Source organism: Anser cygnoides, chromosome 3 (genome assembly GCF_040182565.1).
Source record: "Anser cygnoides isolate HZ-2024a breed goose chromosome 3, Taihu_goose_T2T_genome, whole genome shotgun sequence".
Lineage (NCBI taxonomy): Eukaryota > Metazoa > Chordata > Aves > Anseriformes > Anatidae > Anser > Anser cygnoides.
In genome coordinates, this window is record NC_089875.1 from 89,894,219 (window position 1) to 89,913,987 (window position 19,769).

At 36.5% G+C, this 19,769-nt stretch overlaps 1 non-coding gene across 1 annotated transcript; it reads left to right on the forward strand.

Moving 5' to 3' along the window:
* The first annotated feature begins 5,781 nt into the window (after positions 1 to 5,781).
* LOC125180409 (U6 spliceosomal RNA) lies at positions 5,782 to 5,883 on the forward strand. The gene has a single exon (XR_007158930.1). It is a non-coding gene; the product is annotated as a U6 spliceosomal RNA (small nuclear RNA).
* The last annotated feature ends 13,886 nt before the right edge of the window (positions 5,884 to 19,769 follow it).

A 19,769-nucleotide genomic window follows, 5' to 3' on the forward strand; every position in this document is an offset into this window, starting at 1 on the left:
AACTTGTCATATGTGGGTTTCTTTAGGGATTTTCCTTGACGGAATTTTTACAGAGATTTGTGAAAAGGAAGACAATGTCCATGACTTTGCAACACCTAATCCTCCCATCAAAATAATAATTGAAAAAAATCTAATAAATAAATACCTTTTTAAACATCGAACCTCTCCCTTTGTGCAGATGAATGTTATCATTTGCGAACACCTGAAACAGATTCCTCTAATTTCATATATTACATGTTCTTAAGACAGTGATGAATGAAATTAATGTCAGACAATCCTTCAAAAGAGAAAGAAGTATTGAGTTTTTAACTAGAATCTGTCTCTCTTACAAAAGAAAACTTAGATGCTTCAACTTTCTGAAACTCACCGCTGTTTTTAGAAATGTATTTCTTAACATTTCCCAGGATATATGTGGTCATGTCACAAACCTTCCAATATATGACATCTGTTTACATCATAGTGTGCATGCTGTAGTCTAGATATACTGCATGAAAATATACATTTTAATGTGTTAAATTATTTCAGTTGTTCTAATGCCTTTTTTTCTCCATTTAAGTACTCTGAAGAACTTAAAAAAAAGTTTTATTTCTCTTTTTAATTAGTAAAGTTCCAGCTAGTTAAATCGTAAGAAAAATACATACAAGTTTTATATTGTCTAAAGATTGTTTTAATTAAATGAGTCATCTATTGCAATTTACATTTCATACCAAGAACATACTAAAAGGATACATACTTCTTCTTCTTCTTTTTTTTTTTTTTTTTTTTTTTCCTTAGGAAAACTATGCCAGAATATTTTTCTACAGTGAGGCCAAGATCCTGAAAGATATTTAGGCATGTAACTCCTATTTCACAAGCACAGGCTTTTGCTTATCAAGTACTAAAAAGATTTGGCTCCTATTGAGTCTTAGTTATATAGGACCCTGATACCCATTTGCCATTTCAGCTTTACCTAAAGATATCACAAAATACACATTCACATGTAAGATGAGTTTTGCTCTGCTCACTATTAGGTCTCTTTTAGTAACTCAGTTTCCCACAGAGAAAGAAAGGTTAGAAGACATATGAAAAGACGGAGCTGTGTCATTAATTAGTAGTAAAACATTAGTCTCTGTTGAGACTAAATATTTTTCAATTCTACTCACTACAAAAATACTGAAGTAAAAGTAATATTGATCAATACAGATTACTTGAGATATAGAATGAAAAGAAAACCTTTCAATGGTATTTCACTTCTTTACAAAGACTTCTAAAAGAATATGAAAGTGACTAAAGTGAGTCACTTCACCAGGAGATTTTTATTGCACGTTGTTCAGTGTGTTCAAAATCACAAAGACAATCTGTCATGTCTACCTGGGTAATTACATATCACAGAAACACAGAATTGTAGGGGTTGGAAGGGACCTTGAAAGATCATTGGGTCCAACCCCCCTGCCAAAACAGGTTCCTTAGAGCAGGCTGCCCAGGTAGGCGTCCAGATGGGCCTTGAATATCTCCAGAGAAGGAGACTCCACAACCTCCCTGGACAGCCTGTTCCAGCGCTCTGTCACCCTCACCGTGAAGATGTCACGTGATATCTTCATGTAAAACTTCTTTGGATGTATCACCAGTGTTTAAAGAGATCTTTAGAAATACATATATATGTAGAAGCAATTTTAAGAAATGTTTAAAAATATAGCATTGAAGAATTACTGGGTGCAGTAGGCTTTTCTAAAGATAGTTCTCAATGAGAAATATTAATTCAAGTCCAATTGAATTTTGCAGTATTGGATTTGGACCAAAAGCTTCCTTGGTTCTAAATTTTGAAGGAAAACATAAGAGAAATATAATTTTGTGTGTCTAAAGTCTATCTCATGCTGCATCATCTAATGAATTACATGTCTAATGGAAATGTCATTTTATATAGATCAGTGTAATATTTGTTGAAACACTGCTGGTTCTATAACAGTTCTGGTTATATCTTTATCTGAGTGGATACGGAATTTCACCACCTGTGACCCCTCTTGCTTCTTTGTCTATTGTTAAGCAGTATATGTAAAGGATCCAGTTATCTGAGACTGCAAGCTCATTGAGTATTTTATGACAAAGTACAGTGCTTTTAAAGAAGTATAGAGTACCTGTGCTGTGAATTGTATGCATGGTTTATCACAGTGAAACAATAGAGGAATGTTGTATTAGAAAACATAGTTATCCACATGTGAGTAATGTTCAGAGAGTGAAGTACAGAAAATGTTTTGTTTGATATCGCCTCTTTCTCTGCCCATGCACCAGGGATTTAGCTGTCCCAGCTGTAAGCACTAGCTTACTTAGTTATATACTAAACTCAGTCTATACCTAGGAAAAGGTCATTCACAGCTGTAATTTTATACAGAGACATACAGTTGATTCTGAAGTATGAATTCTCTTTGTGGTGGGCAAGGCCAACGTATCCAACTCACATAATTTCTACCTTGTAATTACCGTCAAATATCAGGCACATGGGGGAGGAGATCCTGCAGGACAAAACTCTTCCACGAATTGTGGTTTGTTACACTTTTGAACATTCATTTTGTAATGTTATGTGGTATTTAATATTTGCTGGAACTATATTATTTCCATGGCCTTCACAACCTTCTGGAGCTAATGAGCACCATGCTTCTCTAACAGCCCAATAACAATAATAATAACAACAACATTAATAGTAAAAATAAATAATAATAATTAAAACAAAACAAAACAAAAACTTGTTTCATGACTCCTGAAGCACAAAAAAAAGGTACAGAGAGTTCAAGTAATGTGGAAAAGTAGGTGTATTCTAAAGCTAACATACACAGAGAATATGTACCATTTAAATTAATTAAATGAATTTAGCAAAATAAACTGCTGTTTTTTGAAGTCTTGCTCCTGGAAAAGAAATCCTTCCACACAGTTAGGGGAAGAATCACAGAATGGTTGAGGTTGAAAGGGACCTCTGGAGGTCATCTTATCCAGCCTCCCTGCTTATACAGAGTCGCCCTGAGACTGTTGCCCTGTGTTGTGGGTCTCAGAGAAGTGAATACAGATCCTTGGTCATAATGACTGTATTTCCACTCAGAATGTTTACTGGATGCAAGTAAGTTAACATGAAGGAGAATCCAGGAAGTTTCATGATATTCTCTTGGTAATATAGGAGTTTTCCTCCTGGTGTACATGTACAAGAGAAAAAAAAACAACAAAAACAAACAAACAAAAAAACTCTGATACATTACAACTAGAACAAATGAGCTTTACAGGAGAGTTGGATGAAAGCTGCTCTACCTATACACTCACACCAGATCTAGGCTTTTAAATCTTTTGTGGTTTCACGATCTAATAAAGTATTACTTGTCGATAATGCTTTCCTGAGTTCTACTCAGATTACAGTAAAATGACAAGCATGGAAACAACAAAAAGGTTTTTTCTCATTGTCTGTTCTATGGAGATCTCGTAGAAAGACAAACAGACAGACAAACATGCTTCAAATTGCTTTGGAAATGATAATTTGGAAAGTATTGTAGCTATTCCTTTCTGAATATTAATTAATCATGTTTCTAATGAATCAAAGGTCTCTAAAGAAGTGGCTCTCACTACATAGAAACTTTAAAATGTGTTCTTGTGATTTATTATCCAGAATGCACTAAAGACAATTCCTGTTAATGAGCAGAAATGTTTCATGTCATTGCGGCACTGCAGTTGTGTAATACTTAGCAAATACTTGGGAACACCATGAACATCAACTTGTTATCATTCATCCAAACCTAGGATTAGTGTGATCCAAAACAGATGAATGAGGAAAACAGCTACTGTTTTAAATAGTTCACTTGTACATTTTCCAGACAGAAGACAAACTAGCTATAAATCACTGTTGGCTAGTTTAATGTGGCTTTCAGAGTTCCATCAGTGTAAAACCAAATTCTGGAATCATTAGAATGTAATATTTTCCATGGGTGTGGTGCTAACACAGCCAAAGGAATAGAGAAGCACACATTATATGCTGTTTTAAGAATCATTGCAGATGATTCCCATATTTACTAGAATGTGAAGTATGTGATTTGTTAAAAAGGACATGATTGCTTCCTCTTGAAAAGAACTTTATAAAGTAGTTTCCCCTATACCATTAAGTATTATATTGTCATGTATACTATGTGGTTGTTCTGGAAAGAAGGCTGTTGTCCTTATGCCGTTGATAACAGAAAACTAATGAAAATCATTCTTTTCTCCCTGTTCTTAGTTTAATGATGAGTTTAATTATTCTGCATTATCATGAGAAGAATATCTTATCCACAAAAGAGCCATGTTTTGTTTTGTTTTTGTCTTTCTTATACTAATTTATTGCTTAGTGATTCCAAAACCCCATAATTATATTGTATTTTCTGCTGTATTGCAATGGGAATCTCTTCTAAATTCAGATAAACCTTGGAGATGGCAATTAACAGATTTGTCTTTGTCTGTCCAAATGTTCATTCAACAGGCCCAAGAAGCCACCTTTTTGGCTGTGTCTATGGCAGTCTCAGGAATATCCTAGCAAAGAGAAAATGTTGCATTTCCACACAGACTGATATTTGTTTTAACTAACTGATTTTCAGTGACCACAGCAGTCCTTTCTTCATCATTGAATCTCCTCACCTGAAGTTCTGTGTGACGTATTTCACCTGATCCTATGCTCTTCTCTACAGAAACAATTTCAACATTCAGGTGATTTTGATTAACAATCCTGTCATTTTATTGTTCTCAACAGGAAAGAAGTATTTGAACCAGCTGCAATAAAATGCATGCTGTTGCTCTGGATTTATATAGACAATTAAAAGTATGAAGTATTGAGAAAAGTTGATGTAATTTCTTCACTCCTTACAGGGAAGTTCCGTTCTTGAGGGGTAAGTAAACATTTCAGAATGAAGATTGTTGTAACTGAAAAGAGCTGCACATTTACTTGTTTCACATTCAAATTCAGTCACTAGACTAACAGCAATCAAACCGATGTGACTATCATACCTAATATCCATCTCTGTCCTGTTTAAAAGAGTATTTATTCATCAGTCTAGAGGTATCCAAGAAAACAGAGAAGGCAGCAGAGTTATTTGTGCAATAACTTTCCCAAATAGGATGTTGAATCTCAAATTCCCCTCAATTAGTGCTTTTATTATGCTGGAATATAGTCAAAATACCTACTTTGATACAATATTGACAAGGTGTTCACAAAAGTAAACATTTGTTTCCCTTTGCAGTCAATAGAGAGAATTAAACTCTTTGAAAGAAGAGAATTTAAAGCTGGGACTTTGTTCTGGATTACCTTCTGGGAGTAACCACTACACAATAATTAGGCTTTGGGAATGATCTCCTACATTAGGGTATCTGGCACTTAAAAACATAAATAAGCCCTTACTGGATAAGAAGAAGTATCCATTTAGCCCATTATCTGGTCTCCAGCATCAGTATCTAGTCTTCCTGCCTAGAAGAGACAAGAATGGTGCAAACAGAGAATGATGCTTCCATGAATACTCTCTTAGGAGTGAAAAATATTTCTCACTCAAGATCTTCTACTTTAATGAAATAAAAATTCTGATTAAAATGACTTGGTTCAGTCTCTGTAGAAGATTAAACAGTGATCTGTGATGACACATGAACTTAAGTGATACCCCAGAACTCAAGGCACTTCTTCCCACAGGCAACATTCAGAGTTTATGTTCAGCCTTCTATTATTTTGTCATGACAAAGCGGATGAAGAGTCTAAATCTGCCAATGTCTGTGATTGAATCTCCTTGTTCCAGCTATAGATTCTCTAAAGAAGTCTTTCGTTACACATATACTAAAATTGGAACAATACAGAGAAGATTAGCATGGCCCCTGCGCAAGGATAACACACAAATTCATGAAGCGTTCCATATTTTGGGGGGAGGGTCTGTGCCTCCTGAAGATCCAGCAACTTTGTCTTTCTGCTTTTTTAACAAGTCTTACGAGGAGCGGCTGAGGGAGCTGGGATTGTTCAGCCTGGAGAAGAGGAGGCTCAGGGGCGACCTTATCGCACTCTACAGGTACCTTAAAGGAAGCTGTAGCGAGGTGGGGGTTGGTCTGTTCTCCCACGTGCCTGGTGACAGGACGAGGGGGAATGGGCTAAAGTTGTGCCAGGGGAGGTTTAGGTTCGATATTAGGAAGAACTTCTTTACTGAAAGGGTTGTTAGGTATTGGAATAGGCTGCCCAGGGAAGTGGTTGAGTCACCATCCCTGGAGGTCTTTAAGAGACGTTTAGATGTTGAGCTTAGTGATATGGTTTAGTGTAGGACTTGTTAGTGTTAGGTCAGAGGTTGGACTGGGTGATCTTGGAGGTCTCTTCCAACCTAGACGGTTCTGTGATTCTGTGATCCTGCTATGTCCTAAAAAGAGACACTGTTACATATGTGTATTTATTTATTTATTTATTTGTATCTCATTAAATTCTTGCCTTTGGTAGTGAATTCTGTAGTTGGTTATGGCTCAAAGTATTTCTTTTAATTATTTGTAAATCTTTTTTCTTAGTATATAGGTGATTTCTTCCTAGTTTTTGAAAATGAAAATTTGATTTATGTCTTTATGTTTATGTCCCTTATATTTGTCTTTCTACCAAAAAGAGTAATTTACTGTTTTAAATATTCAACTTCATGCTTTTTTCTTTAACACACACCTATGAACCTCTTCTACATTTTTTACATCTTTCTGAGATCAGGAATCAAAACTGAGTCAGAATGACCAAGAAAACAGTTTACATAAAGTCATTATATTTTCAGAAGTATCCTTGACTACATCCTTAAGTTACATCAATATTGATTGCCTTTGGAGGAGTTTAGACCAGGTCTCAAGGACATGAAAGTACAAAAAAATCTCTTTTCCCTAATTGATTTCTCTCTCTCTCTTTTTTTTTTTCTTCTTTCTTTCTTCCCCAGTATTTCAGTATTACTGAGCTATGTATAGGAAATACCACATAAATCCCCTAGCTGCTGGAAAAGGTAAAGAAGACTAGTGAAAGAGCTGCATGATTTCACTATTAATTCACTTTGCAGTTAAATAATAATAATAATAATAATAATAATATTTTTTAAGTGCAAATTAATAAGAGGCTGGACTGCCAGCCTGAATGCACTCAGAGCTGCTTACTCTCCATCTATTTTTTTCCAGTGTAAGTTTATGACCTGACTGTATGTTACACAGCCATGGCACATGGCAAATCTACTTTCTTTGTTTTTCTTTGCTCAGCCATGCTGTCTATTTCTTTCAAAATGTTTTATATCCAGAAGGAGCTTAACCATTGCCATTAGCTAAGGAAAAGCCAAAAATGAAAATAAATAATTTCTTGGTCTCAACTGTGTTGTAGTTATTCTTATAATTGTTCTAAGATGTGTTTTTTCCTCATAAACCTGGGGAACATAAAGAAAGCTGTGTAATCACATGGCCAAAAAAAATAATCCAATGTAAATATATGTACTCTGTCAACAAAACTTGCTCTTGTACTTACGCTAGGAATAGTAATGCAAAAAGCATTGCTGGAAAGCACAGTTCTCTTGGAGGTTACTTACTAAGTCCTATAGCTGTCACTGAAGGCTGTGTTTCAAGATGTCAGGAAACAGACATAATCAGCAGATTTACCCAGACTTTCAAAGAGAGAATACTTTGCTATTTTCTCCTCCACAACTAACCAGAAAAAGATGCCTCACTGCACTGTCATCATTTATTAAGTATATATAGCAATATATAATCATATTTTGTTCATAGAGTTTTGTTCTACTACTCCAGGGAAAATCATAAGTCCAGTAAATTCAATAGGACTGACTTTTATGGAGCCAAGATTCCACCCCCTGCACCAGACTTTTGCCTGTGAGGAAGGCCCCTACAAATTCCTCTGATATTACAAACTGATGAGCCTCAGCTCTGTGCCTGGCAAGATCATGGAAAAGATCCTTCTGGAAGCAATGCCAAGGCACATGCAAGACAAAAATCCGAGATCTGAGACAGCCAGCAGGGCTTCACCAATGGTAAATCGTGCTTGACCAATCTGGTGACCTACAATAGAGTGCATCAGTTGACAAGGGAAGACCAATTGAAGTCATCTACCTGGACTTCTGTAAGGCCTTTGACACGGTCCCACATGACATCCTGGTCTCCATATTGGAGAGCTATGGATTTGATGGATGGACCATTCAGTGGATAAGGAGTTGGCTTGAAGGTAGCACCCAGAGAGTGGTGGTCAATGGTTCTATGTCCAAGTGGAGGCCAGTGACAAGTGGTATCTCTCAGGAGTCTCTCCTGGGACTGGGACTGTTTAATATCTTTATCAGTGACATAGACAGTGGGATCAAGTACACCCTCAGCAAGTTTGCAGATGACACCAAGCTGAATGGTGCAGTTGATATGGTAGATACAATAGAAGGAAGGAATACAATAGAAGGAAAGAATCTTCCCTATGGAGAAAGGCTGAGAGACCTTGGTCTGTTCAGCCTGGAGAAAAGAAGACTGAAAGGGGATCTTATCAAAGTTTATAAATACCTGAGGTGTGGGAGACAGAGGGATTTGACTAACCTCTTTTCAGTGGTTTGTGGGGACAGGACAAGAGGTAATGGCCACAAAATTGAGCACAGGAAGTTCTGCACCAACATGCGAAAGAAATTCTTCATGGTGGTGGTGACGGAGCACTGGAACAGGCTACCCAGGGAGGTTGTGGAGTCTCCTTCTCTGGAGATATTCAAGGCCCATCTGAAGGCCTACCTGGGCAGCCTGCTCTAAGGAACCTGCTTTGGCAGAGGGGTTGGACCCGGTGATTTTTCATGGTCCCTTCCAACCCCTACAATTCTGTGATTCTGTGATTCTGTAAAGCCATCCAAAGGGACTTGGACAAACTTTAGAACTGGGCCCACGTGAACCTAATGAGGTTCAACAAGGCCAAGTGCAAAGTGCTGCACCTGGGCGGGGGCAATCAGGATATGAGTACAGACAGGGAAAAGAACTCATTGAGAGCAGCCCTGCAGAGAAGTACCTAGTGGTTCTGGTGGATGAAAAGCTTGACATGAGACAGGAGTGCATGCCTGCAGCCCAGAAGACCAACTGCATCCTAGGCTTCATCAAAAGAGGGGTGGCTAGCAGGTCAAGGGAGGAGACTGTCCCCCTTAGTTCTGTCCTTCTGTGGCCCCTGACTGGAGTACTGTGTCCAGGTCTGGAGCCCCCAGCACAAGAAGGATGTAGATCTGTTAGAACAGGTCCAGAAGAGGGGAATGAAGATGATCAAGGGGCTGGAGCATCTCTCCTATGAAGAAAGGCTGAGAGAGCTGGGGCTGTTCAGTCTACAGAAGAGAAAGCTTCGGAGTGACCACATTGCGGCTTTTCAGTACTAAAAACGGACTTATAAAAAAGATGGAGAGTGACTCTTTGGTCAGTCAGATAATGACAGAACAAGGGGGGATTGTTTTAAACTCAAATTGGGTAGATTTAGATTAGATATTAGGAAGAAATTCTTTACTCTGAGAGTGATGAGGGACTGGAACAGGTTGGCCAGAGAAGTTGTGGATGCCCCAACCCTGGAAGTGTTCAAGACCAGGTTAGATGAGGCCCTGAGCAACCTGATCTAGTGGGTGGTGTCCCTACCAATGTCAGGGGGGTTGGAACTAGATGATCCTTGAGGTCCCTTCCAACCCAGGCCATTCTATGATTCTATTTTAAATGAGATAAATGGTGAAGATCAAGATGTTTTCATGTGGCTCGAGCGCTGCCAAGGGGTTCTAAATTATATGAAAATTAAACCCCTAATAAGCAATGGAAAAAGTTTTAAAAAAAGTCTAGCTCCTCAACTGTTATAATTCTATGTAGGTATATATATGTGATTTTATGAAGGCCCACTCAAGCAAGCTGAGGATCCATAATATATAATATCTTGATAACATATATATATATATATGCAAATATTTACCTATTTTTAAGTGGAAGACTGCATGATAAGATGTGAATATTGGTGTTTATTTTAATTTTGATAAATTCAGAAAAAATTATTTAAATATATTAGTTCTTTCATAAGTCATGGAGTAGATTCACATATGAGACAGGTCTTGCCATCATAAGCTTTGCAAAACCCATATCAAAAGCAACACCAGGTTTACTGGGTAGAAAATGCAAGTGTGTCTTCTTACTAATGTGTAAATGTGTTTTAAAATAAATTTAATTCTACAAACAGTGGTTTTGTTGTGGTTTAGCCCCAGCAGGCAGCTAAGTGCCACACAGCTGCTCGCTCACTCTCTCCAGGTGAGATAGGGGAGAGAATCAGAGAAGTAAATGTTTGAAAACTCATGGGTTGAGGTACAGACAGTTTACTAGGTAAAATAAAAGCTGTGTGCACAAAAAAAGCAAAGCAAGGAATTCACTACTCCCCATCAGCAAGCAGGAATTCAGCCACTTCCAGGACAGCAGGGCTCATCACAGGTAATGGTTTCTTGGGAAGACATGACACCACTTTGATCAGTTGTGACACGCCCCCCCCCCCCCCTTTTCTCCCAACTTTTATTGCTGAGCATAATGCTATATGGTAACGGATGTCCCTTTGGCCAGCCTGGGCCAGCTGCCCTGGTTGTGTCCCCTTCCAGATCCTGGTGCACCTCCAGCCCTCTCACTGGCAGGGTAGCACAATAAGCAGGAAAGACCTTGGCTCTGTGCAAGCACTGCTCTGCAACAACTAAAACATCAGTATGTTATCACCACTATTTTCATCACAATTCCAAAACACAGCATTGTGGTAGTGTCTATGAAGAAAATTAACTTTGTCTCAGCCAAAACCATGATGACAGATTTATATATAAATATAATGTGTATATATATATATATATATTCTGAGCAATAGAGCAACGTAACAATGAACTGAAATCTCTGTGATATAGTGGAATTTGAGCAGATAAAATTATACTTACTAAAGAATTGGAACAGTAGTGGTCTACTTCCTTTAGGTAAGCACCTTAAGGAAGCTAAACTCATGAACAATATGGACAGAAGAATAAGCTTACATAATTTGCATGATATAAATTCTTAGTAAGTACAACATAAAAGATATCAGCTATTACTTTATATATAATATCTAAACAAACTTCCAGCAGGATTAGACCTTGGGCAAGTATGTATTTTGGTTTGTTATTTTTGATGAAGCCAACTTTATAAACAGAAAGAAGATTTCTCATACACCTGTTACTTAGTGAGAACTTTCTGCTGAATATAATGGCTCACATTTAGAATAAAGTGCATAACTAAACTATAAAGAATATAGTGTATCAAGCTCTTTTTTATCTTTATTTTTGTTATATGGCACAGTTTTATCATTACATTTATCTACAAATATGGAGGACTTTATTGCCTTAATGAAAAGTTTATTTATTTATTAAATGAAAAGAGAATAATCTACAGAATTCCACATCTTTAAATAAACCAAAACTCAAATCCTACAGTAATGTAAATTAATGGGAATAAGTGCTAAAGGAAACCCAAAGCATAGTTAATTTCAGAATGGGGTAGAAAAATCCATGTAAGTGCAAAAAGAAGATAATTTTTAACACATGATATTTAAAGAAAAATAAATTTAGTTGAAACAAAAATACAGTCAAGTTTCTGATGGATTTAGTATAGAATTTCTTTTCTAGAAGAAGAACTTATTGTGAAGTGGTAGTAAAATTTGATACAAATTTTTGCAACTTGGATATAGTTCATACTTTGTATCAGGATAAATAATGCTTTTACTGAGCAAGAAACAAGAATTAAAATTATTAATATGTTTTGAGAAATTTACATGTAATTTTTCAGTATCTCAAAATGGGGCCATTATAAATAATATTTTGTTATGTATATTCTGTCCTACGTGAACATAGACTTTACACTAATTTAGCAACTTCCTATTACAGTTTGTAATTGTAGCTCATTATTGAAATATCTGCATATTTCTGGAGAGATGTAGCAGTTACTGCAAACATTTGCATGACCATTAATACAGGCATTAAGCATGGAAATTCAGGTGGAAATAGCTGGTACTTAAGACTGATGTCCACACTATACATGTTTCAGGAGATATTATTTCAGACTAGTCCTAGTTCAGTCTAGTGGATGAGATGTCCTTCAAGAGTGGAAGTTCATTAACTGCTCTCCTGGAGTGTGTTTTCCAGTTTAGTTTCAGCCAAAAAGAATCAAGTTTGCTTGTTCTAAGACCACTCTGCACTCTTTGAAGATATTTGGAAGATTTCCTTCAAAGTTGTATCCCTGATCACTAAATTTAATTTAATTCACTGAAATTATGATGTAGAAATAGCATAGTAAACCAAATGAACTGCACAACTGTTTTTTGATAGATTGAGTTTACCAGTTTGATCAGAATTTTGGATGAAATTATCAGATCATCTTCATGTTGTGAAAAATATGTCGTCTTTTAATAATCAGAAGTGGTAGTGGAAAGCAATTCAGTTTTATTATTTTTCTGAGAGATGAAAAGTAAATGTCACTCTTATCTTTGAAAAAGGCCAGGAGGACACAAGGAACTACAGGCCAGAAATTCTTGCCTTAATCCCTGGGAAGGTGATAGAACAGTTAATCCTGTAAACAATTTCCAGGCATGTGAACACAGGAAAGTCATAAGGAGTAGTCAAATAAGCTTCTATGATGAAATGACCAGCATAATGGATGGGTGGAGAGCAGTGGATATTGTATTCCTGGAATTCAGTAAAGCCTTTCAACACTGTATCCCATAAGATCCTCATGGATGAGATGTTAATACAGAGGCTAGATGGAAAGACAGTGAGGTGGGTTGAAAACCGGCTGAATGATGACCCTGAACAGGCCCTGAGGATGGTGATCAATGATGTAAATTCTGCTTCTAGTTACTGACCTCTCATGATGGCCTAGCCACGCTGTGCTTAAAGCACCCCAGGGTACAGTTGGCCATTTTGGTGCCAGAGCACACTGTTGACTCATATTCAACTTGCCATTGACCAAAAACCCCAGATCCTTTCCCTTGGGGCTGCTCTCCACTCAGTACATATATCCAGAACTGCCCCATCTCAGGAGCACAATCCGGCTCTAATTGTATTTTATGTGGTTGGTGATTGCTCAGCCCTCTAATTTGTTAAGGTCTTTCGGCAAGACCTCTCTACCCTTGACAAAGTCAACAGTTCCTCCTAACTTAGTATCACCTGCAAACTTACCTAGTATGTGCTTGAGTCCTGCATCCAGATCATTTACAAAAACCTTGAAGAGCAATGCCCCTAAAATGGAGCCCTGGAGAACCCCATTAGGGACCGGCTGCCAACCTGATGTAACTCCATTTCCTAAAATCCTTTGAGCTTGACTCATCAGCCCACTCTTCACCCATAGTATAGTCTATTTGTCAGGATGTACGCTGGGCATTTTGTCAACATGGATACTAAGAGAAACATTATTGTAAGCTTTGCTGAAATTCAAAAACTATCACATCCGCTGGCTTCCCTTAATCAGTTAGGTGGGTAACCGTGCCCTAAAAGGAAATTAAGTTACTTAAGCAGGACTTTCACCTTGTGGACCTGTGTTGTCTGTGACCAGTAAATGCATTGCCTTTCAAGTGCTTTTCGACCCATCACGCTGTCTGCTGATCTGGACCATACTTCAGCTGCTGTAAGGATCTTGTTGAGGTGGAGCCTCCCTCCTTGCAGAAGTTCAAAAGCTGTCTGGACATGGTCCTGGGCAGCCGTCTTGAGGTGGCACTGCTTGAGCAGGAGGTTTGGACCGGGTGAGTTTCAGAGGTCACTCGGTGATAAGAGGTGAAAGTTGTTCCATGAATTCCTTATGAGAGGCTGTGTCAGACAGCTGCTAGCCTCAGTGACTTGACCCTCCTGATCCTGGGGGATAGTTCACTTTTTCTTTCTCACTTAATTTTTTCAGCACAGGATATGTACAAGGAAGTTGTGACCTATAAACTATGTGCCTTATGGTTTTGCACAGAGTACAACACATACAATTCTAAAAATGAATTCCTCTTTTGTTGTTTTTGAATGCTTAGCCTTCATGCTAGTAATGAACCTGAGACACTGTTGCAGAGAGTAGTTATTTTTGTCAAGGAGTCCAGGAAGGAGAGTGGGAGTTCCCTTTTCTTTGTTGTTCACTTCTTTAATTTGAATTTGCTCTTTAATGCTTTAAAGGACCTACCAACCAATAAAGTAATTCATTGTCTGATCAGAGGTGTACCAGTAATTTTATTTTTTTAAATATTACTGTTATCATGGTCAGAAATCATTAACATGGTTTATATCTTAAAACACCTTTCAATCTGCAGACACCTTGGGCCATACAATTTCAGAAAGGAGTTAGTGAAAGGCCCAGACAGAATCTGTAACATCTTGCATGAGGCAGGCCAATGGAAATGGGCTTAAATTATTTTCAGACCCAGTTAATGGACTGTAGGTCTTCTCTGGTAACCTTAAGTGCTCTTAAGGCACCAAGCATACTAATAAAACATTATGAAATGTGGTGTGGTGGATGTTTATATCATCTGCGGTTCTAAAAGATTTGCAGATATAATAGCACGTATCTAATACTGGTGCAATAGTTCATATGAAAATTTTGTTTCCTTCTTCAATATTGCAACACTTTCCTGCTTTATATCCCATAAAAGACATAACTAAATTGCTTAAAGAGCATTTCTTCTGTTATGAGGAAATATAAATAAAACTCAAATAAAGCACAAAGTCAAGGTCAGCCTGCCCTTCCTTCTTTCAGTTAGGTCACATACACCGAGACAAGGGAGGAAGATCAGTTCCTGAAGCAGAACTAAATGTCTTCCATTTCTGTATGAAAATTTAAGAAGCAAATCCTTCAGTTCATTACATGCTTGTTTGATCTGAAGACACCTTGTTGCCCAACATGGAAATAGATGTTTTTAGTAAGTACAGATACAGTTGTGCTTGGGAAAAGTGTCTGGGCAGATCTTGGAAAGAAAGAGGAACATTCATTTTTATTTTTATTTTTTCCAAACAGAAAAATCCAAGTCCTGTATGTTGGGCATTTTCTCTTTTACCATGCCTAAGCTGAGGTTGCACTTTGCTGGTCACTTGTGACTATACAACATGACAGAAGTTTTCTCTTTTGAACCATTTCCAACCTCAGCAATCTACTCTCCTGAGATGGGTCGTTGCAGTAACCCAAGCAGCACCAGCAAACATGGTAGGAATGCTGTCTTCAGTGTGAGTTCAGAACCAGGCCAACAACAGGCACAAGAAAATGAGACTGGTTCTACCTACCTCTGCGGAAACTAATCATCGGCTTGTTGTTTTTTCTCACATTTTATATAAATTAGCATCCTTTTTTACAGTGTTATTGTTTTACATGCATTTGTTTTATTCTCATGCTTAGCAGAATATTTTACTACTAATTAACTCTATTTTAAATAGATTTTATAGAAGATAAATTCTATGTTTCACACTAGTCGTTTTATATTCTTAAGGATAAATTAAATCAGAGGTACACACATGCAGCAAAGGCCAATGTATGATGTGCACTGTGGATCAAAGAGAGGAGTTCTGATGCAAGCATAGTGGAGGAAGAGCTGAAATATTGACAGATCTGCTACCATGTACATATTTATTTTAAAAGATATCTGAAGAATGACAATTTACGTATATATTTATCTACAAGTCCTTAATGTGTTTAGGATAAATTATTCAAGTGTTTTAAAGAAATCAGTAGAAACATCTAAATATTTTATAATACTAATTTTTACTGGAAAAAAAAAAAGTAAGGCTAGAACTAAAAATTTGTGTTCTTTGGTTTGAGAACAGAATGCTAGCTTTTTTATTATTATTATTTTGGTGTTGATCGTTTGATTTGTTCCATTGTCAAAGACAACATGTCCTTGCCCACAGACAGTCAGAAATGTTTTCTTACTCATATCTTCAGAACTGGAACTTGCTAAGTGGAAAATGAATTGGACTGGTGAGTACTATTGTACAGGGTTTAGCAAAATGTAAATGACCCGTTGAAGTGGCACTGCTATCCTACAACTGAAGACAGCTATTTGAAAGTGAAATATTAAGAATTTGATGGTTCATAAAACTTGTGGTATGTATTTCTGTATCAGACATCTATTTTCTGATGCTGTAAACACAACATTTTTAAATTCATTTGGAAATACAGATTTGGAAGGAAGATACAAAGCTCAAATCCTCAGTAACAAAACACATAGAATTTACTTTTTATTACGTAACTCTGTGTCTTATTTTTTATACTTGGAATATTGAAGAACTGCTATTTGTTCAGTCTGCTGGAATATCCAACACAACATATTTGGCATAAGGAGGCCATACAGAACAAATAAGCACTCTAAAAAATGAAAACACTTTTGCAATACACCTAATCTAATTTGCATAATAAGCTGTCAATTTCTTAATTTAACTTTTTATTAGACATTTGAAAATAAGTCTATGATTCATTGATTGCTTTAAAAAAACACTTTCAGACTTCAGTGGACTGCACAACTGAGTAATAGCCTGTAATATGAGATTTCTATTACTGGATTTATTTTTCCTTGTTTTTGCAAGAAATAAGGCAGAGATAATTTCTCATTACTTCCTAAATCTAATAAAAATAAAGCAGGTTGAACACAGCCTAAAGTAGCTACATACAATAGAAGAGGTCTAGGTCTCAGTATTTTATAGTATCTGAGGTAGAGTGCATATCTATCTAAGTGAAAGTACGTATCTTTCAGTATTTGAATTTATACTTATATGTAATAATATTTCATTTACTGAAACTTTTGATCTTCCAATAAAATATGAAATCCAATACATAGCAGATACTGAGAACATAGTGCATTTTTTTCAAATTTAACTAGATGAAGGTGTTAATAGATATTGTAATCAAATTAGTTACTCAGAATGTGGTATGTATTTCTGTATCAGACATCTATTTTCTGATGCTGTAAACACAACATTTTAAAGTTAATTTGCAAATACAGTAATTATTTAGTAATTTATTTATTTGGAATACAATAATTATTTAGGTTTGAAAATTGGGCTAATTGCATATTGAAGTCATATGTACACAGTACACAAATGCATTTCTATATATTCCAATAAGTAAAAGAGGTATTTGGAGAATGCTATTAAACCTGTATCCCAAGCTCTGTTAATGTAGTCATGTTACATAGAAGTGCTTAACCTTTTCTCCACTTTCTGTGGTATTGCAGTAAAAACAAATAAAACCTTAATGAAAAACTCTCTTTGATAGAAATCCATCTGCCAGTGATGGATATTAACGAAATTAATAAAATATTTCTGAAATTCTATGGAAAGTAGAATAAAAAAAAATTCTTCTGAAGCGTGAAACAGTATGTCATCTACCAGCAGGTACATCAATATCCAAAAAAATGAACTGAACTGGTTCAGACCTAATGAAAAAAATAAAAATAAAAACACTTTACAAAGGCCCTTTTCTTCAGAAGAGGTAATGAATAACTTCTCAATTCATTCAATTCTTCTGATAAATTATCAGGATTATACTGAATAACATAATACCCTGCATGATAAGCATAATATTTTACAACAAAACCTGAAGCTATGCTAAATCATGGTCATGCACAATGATTGTAACTTTTCCAGTTCCTGTGCCTTTAGAGACTTAATGTACCCCAGATTTAGCTGTTTTTATTGGCTCTTGGTGTTCAAGTATGCAACCAGCTCTGAACTCTAAAGTCAAAATATCAAGAAAAGTGTATGGAGTCCCCTTACAATTGTCTGGCACTGAAAATATAGGGAAAACCTTCAGAAATCAATAGTTTCCTTCAGTAAGGTCTCCATAGGTTTATACTGAACTGAAAATTAACTGACTTTTGCCATATGCACCAGGTGATCGATGTTTCCCTTTGTCATTGGGGTGAAACTTGGTAAATATGGGGTAAAATAAGATGGCAATCAATAATTAAGATTCAAAAAATAAAAATTAAAAAACAGTATATAATGTAAAAACATTGTGTGTTCCACAGACAGTTTTTGATCTTATAAAGCAAAGTATAAATAGAATAACTGGCATTAATAGTGGAAACTTCTCAGCTGTCATTATATGTAGATAACTTCTGCAGTCCTAAGTTGTAAAAGTTTTTTCTCATTAACATTTGTATTTATTGTCCTAAACTTAATTGTAACCCACCTATATGTGTATCCCTACTTCTTCAATAGAACAAACTTTGAAGACAATGTAGAGCTATATGTTTTCCAGATATAATGTCACCTAAACACCACAATTTCATGGTATGATCAATAAAAGTCTCTCTATATATACATACGTACACTAATGTACATAAGTTATTGTTGTGGTTTAACCCGGCTGGCAGCTAAACACCACACAGCCGTTCGCTCACCCTCCCCCCTCCCTCTCTGGGATGGGGGAGAGAAACGGGAAAGTGAAGCCTGTGAGTTGAGATAAAGACAGTTTATTAAGACAGGAAAATAATAATAACAATAATAATAATAATAGTGATAATGGTAATAGTATTAACAATAATAATGTGTAAGAAAACAAGTGATGCACAATGCAATTGCTCACCACCCGCTGACCGATGCCCAGCCTATTCCCGAGCAGCCGGCCCCCCCACCCCGGCCAGCCACCCCTATATATTGTTTAGCATGACACCAGATGGTATGGAATACCCCTTTGGCCAGTTTGGGTCAGCTGTCCTGGGTCTGTCCCCTCCCAGCTCCTGCTGCACCCCCAGCCTGCTCGCTGGCAGGACAGAGCAAGAAGCCGAAAAGTCCTTGGCCTGGTGTAAACACTGCTCTGCAACAATTAAAACATCAGCATGTTATCAGCGCTCTTCTCATCCTAATCCAAAACATAGCACCCTACCAGCTACTATGAGCTACTTAACTCTGTCCTAACTGGAACCAGGACAGTTATATATTTTATATATATATATTCCATTATTCCTTTTCCTGACTATGTAAAAATTCTTATCTTCTTTAATGTCTAAATAGCACCCAGTTTAAACATTTGACCAACAAAATGTGATAGTGGACTGTTAAATTTTAAAAGTGGCATATGTGTAAGAGTTTATCTGCATGTGAGAGCTTCTTCTGTGTGTGAGAGTTAGTTTAAATTTATATTAACAATTAAGAATATATTTAGGCATTTATTAATATTTGCTTCCACATTGGTGAATAGGCCCCTTAGGGCTTGGTTTTCCTTTTTCACTTAGATTCATGAGTCACGTATCTTTTTTTTGGGTTTTTTTGTTGTTTTTTTTTTTTCCAAGACATTCCTTCTGAACTTTTCAACCATGCTCTGGATAAACTAAATAATGAAATTTCTGGTCAGTTATTTTTTTCAGTCAGGCTTTCCAAAAGCTGCAGGTCTTCTCTAAGTCCTGTCAATTTTAATGAACTTTTTCACAAAAGTGATTATAGCATCAAAGTAGTTTTCTCACTTATTTCCAGTGTTTCCAAAATTGTGCTGCTTCCCAATATGTCCCTGAATTTACACACAAGTTTTGCAGTCTCTCAGTCTTATCTATGCACTTAAATATTTATTTCTCTACAATACTAATAAGAGATATATTTAGCATACTTCTTTTATTTTATTTTATACTGATGAGTGAGTTTAAAATTGTGTAGTCATCCTTGGTAAGGGTAAAAGCTGAAATCTGGCAAGTTTTGTAACTTCCATAGACCTCAGTGGAAAATAAGAACTAATGATCTTGTATGTTCAGGCCCTTAAAACATTAATAATCTGAATCAGTCTTGAACAATTTCATAAACAAAGCAATAAAATGCTGG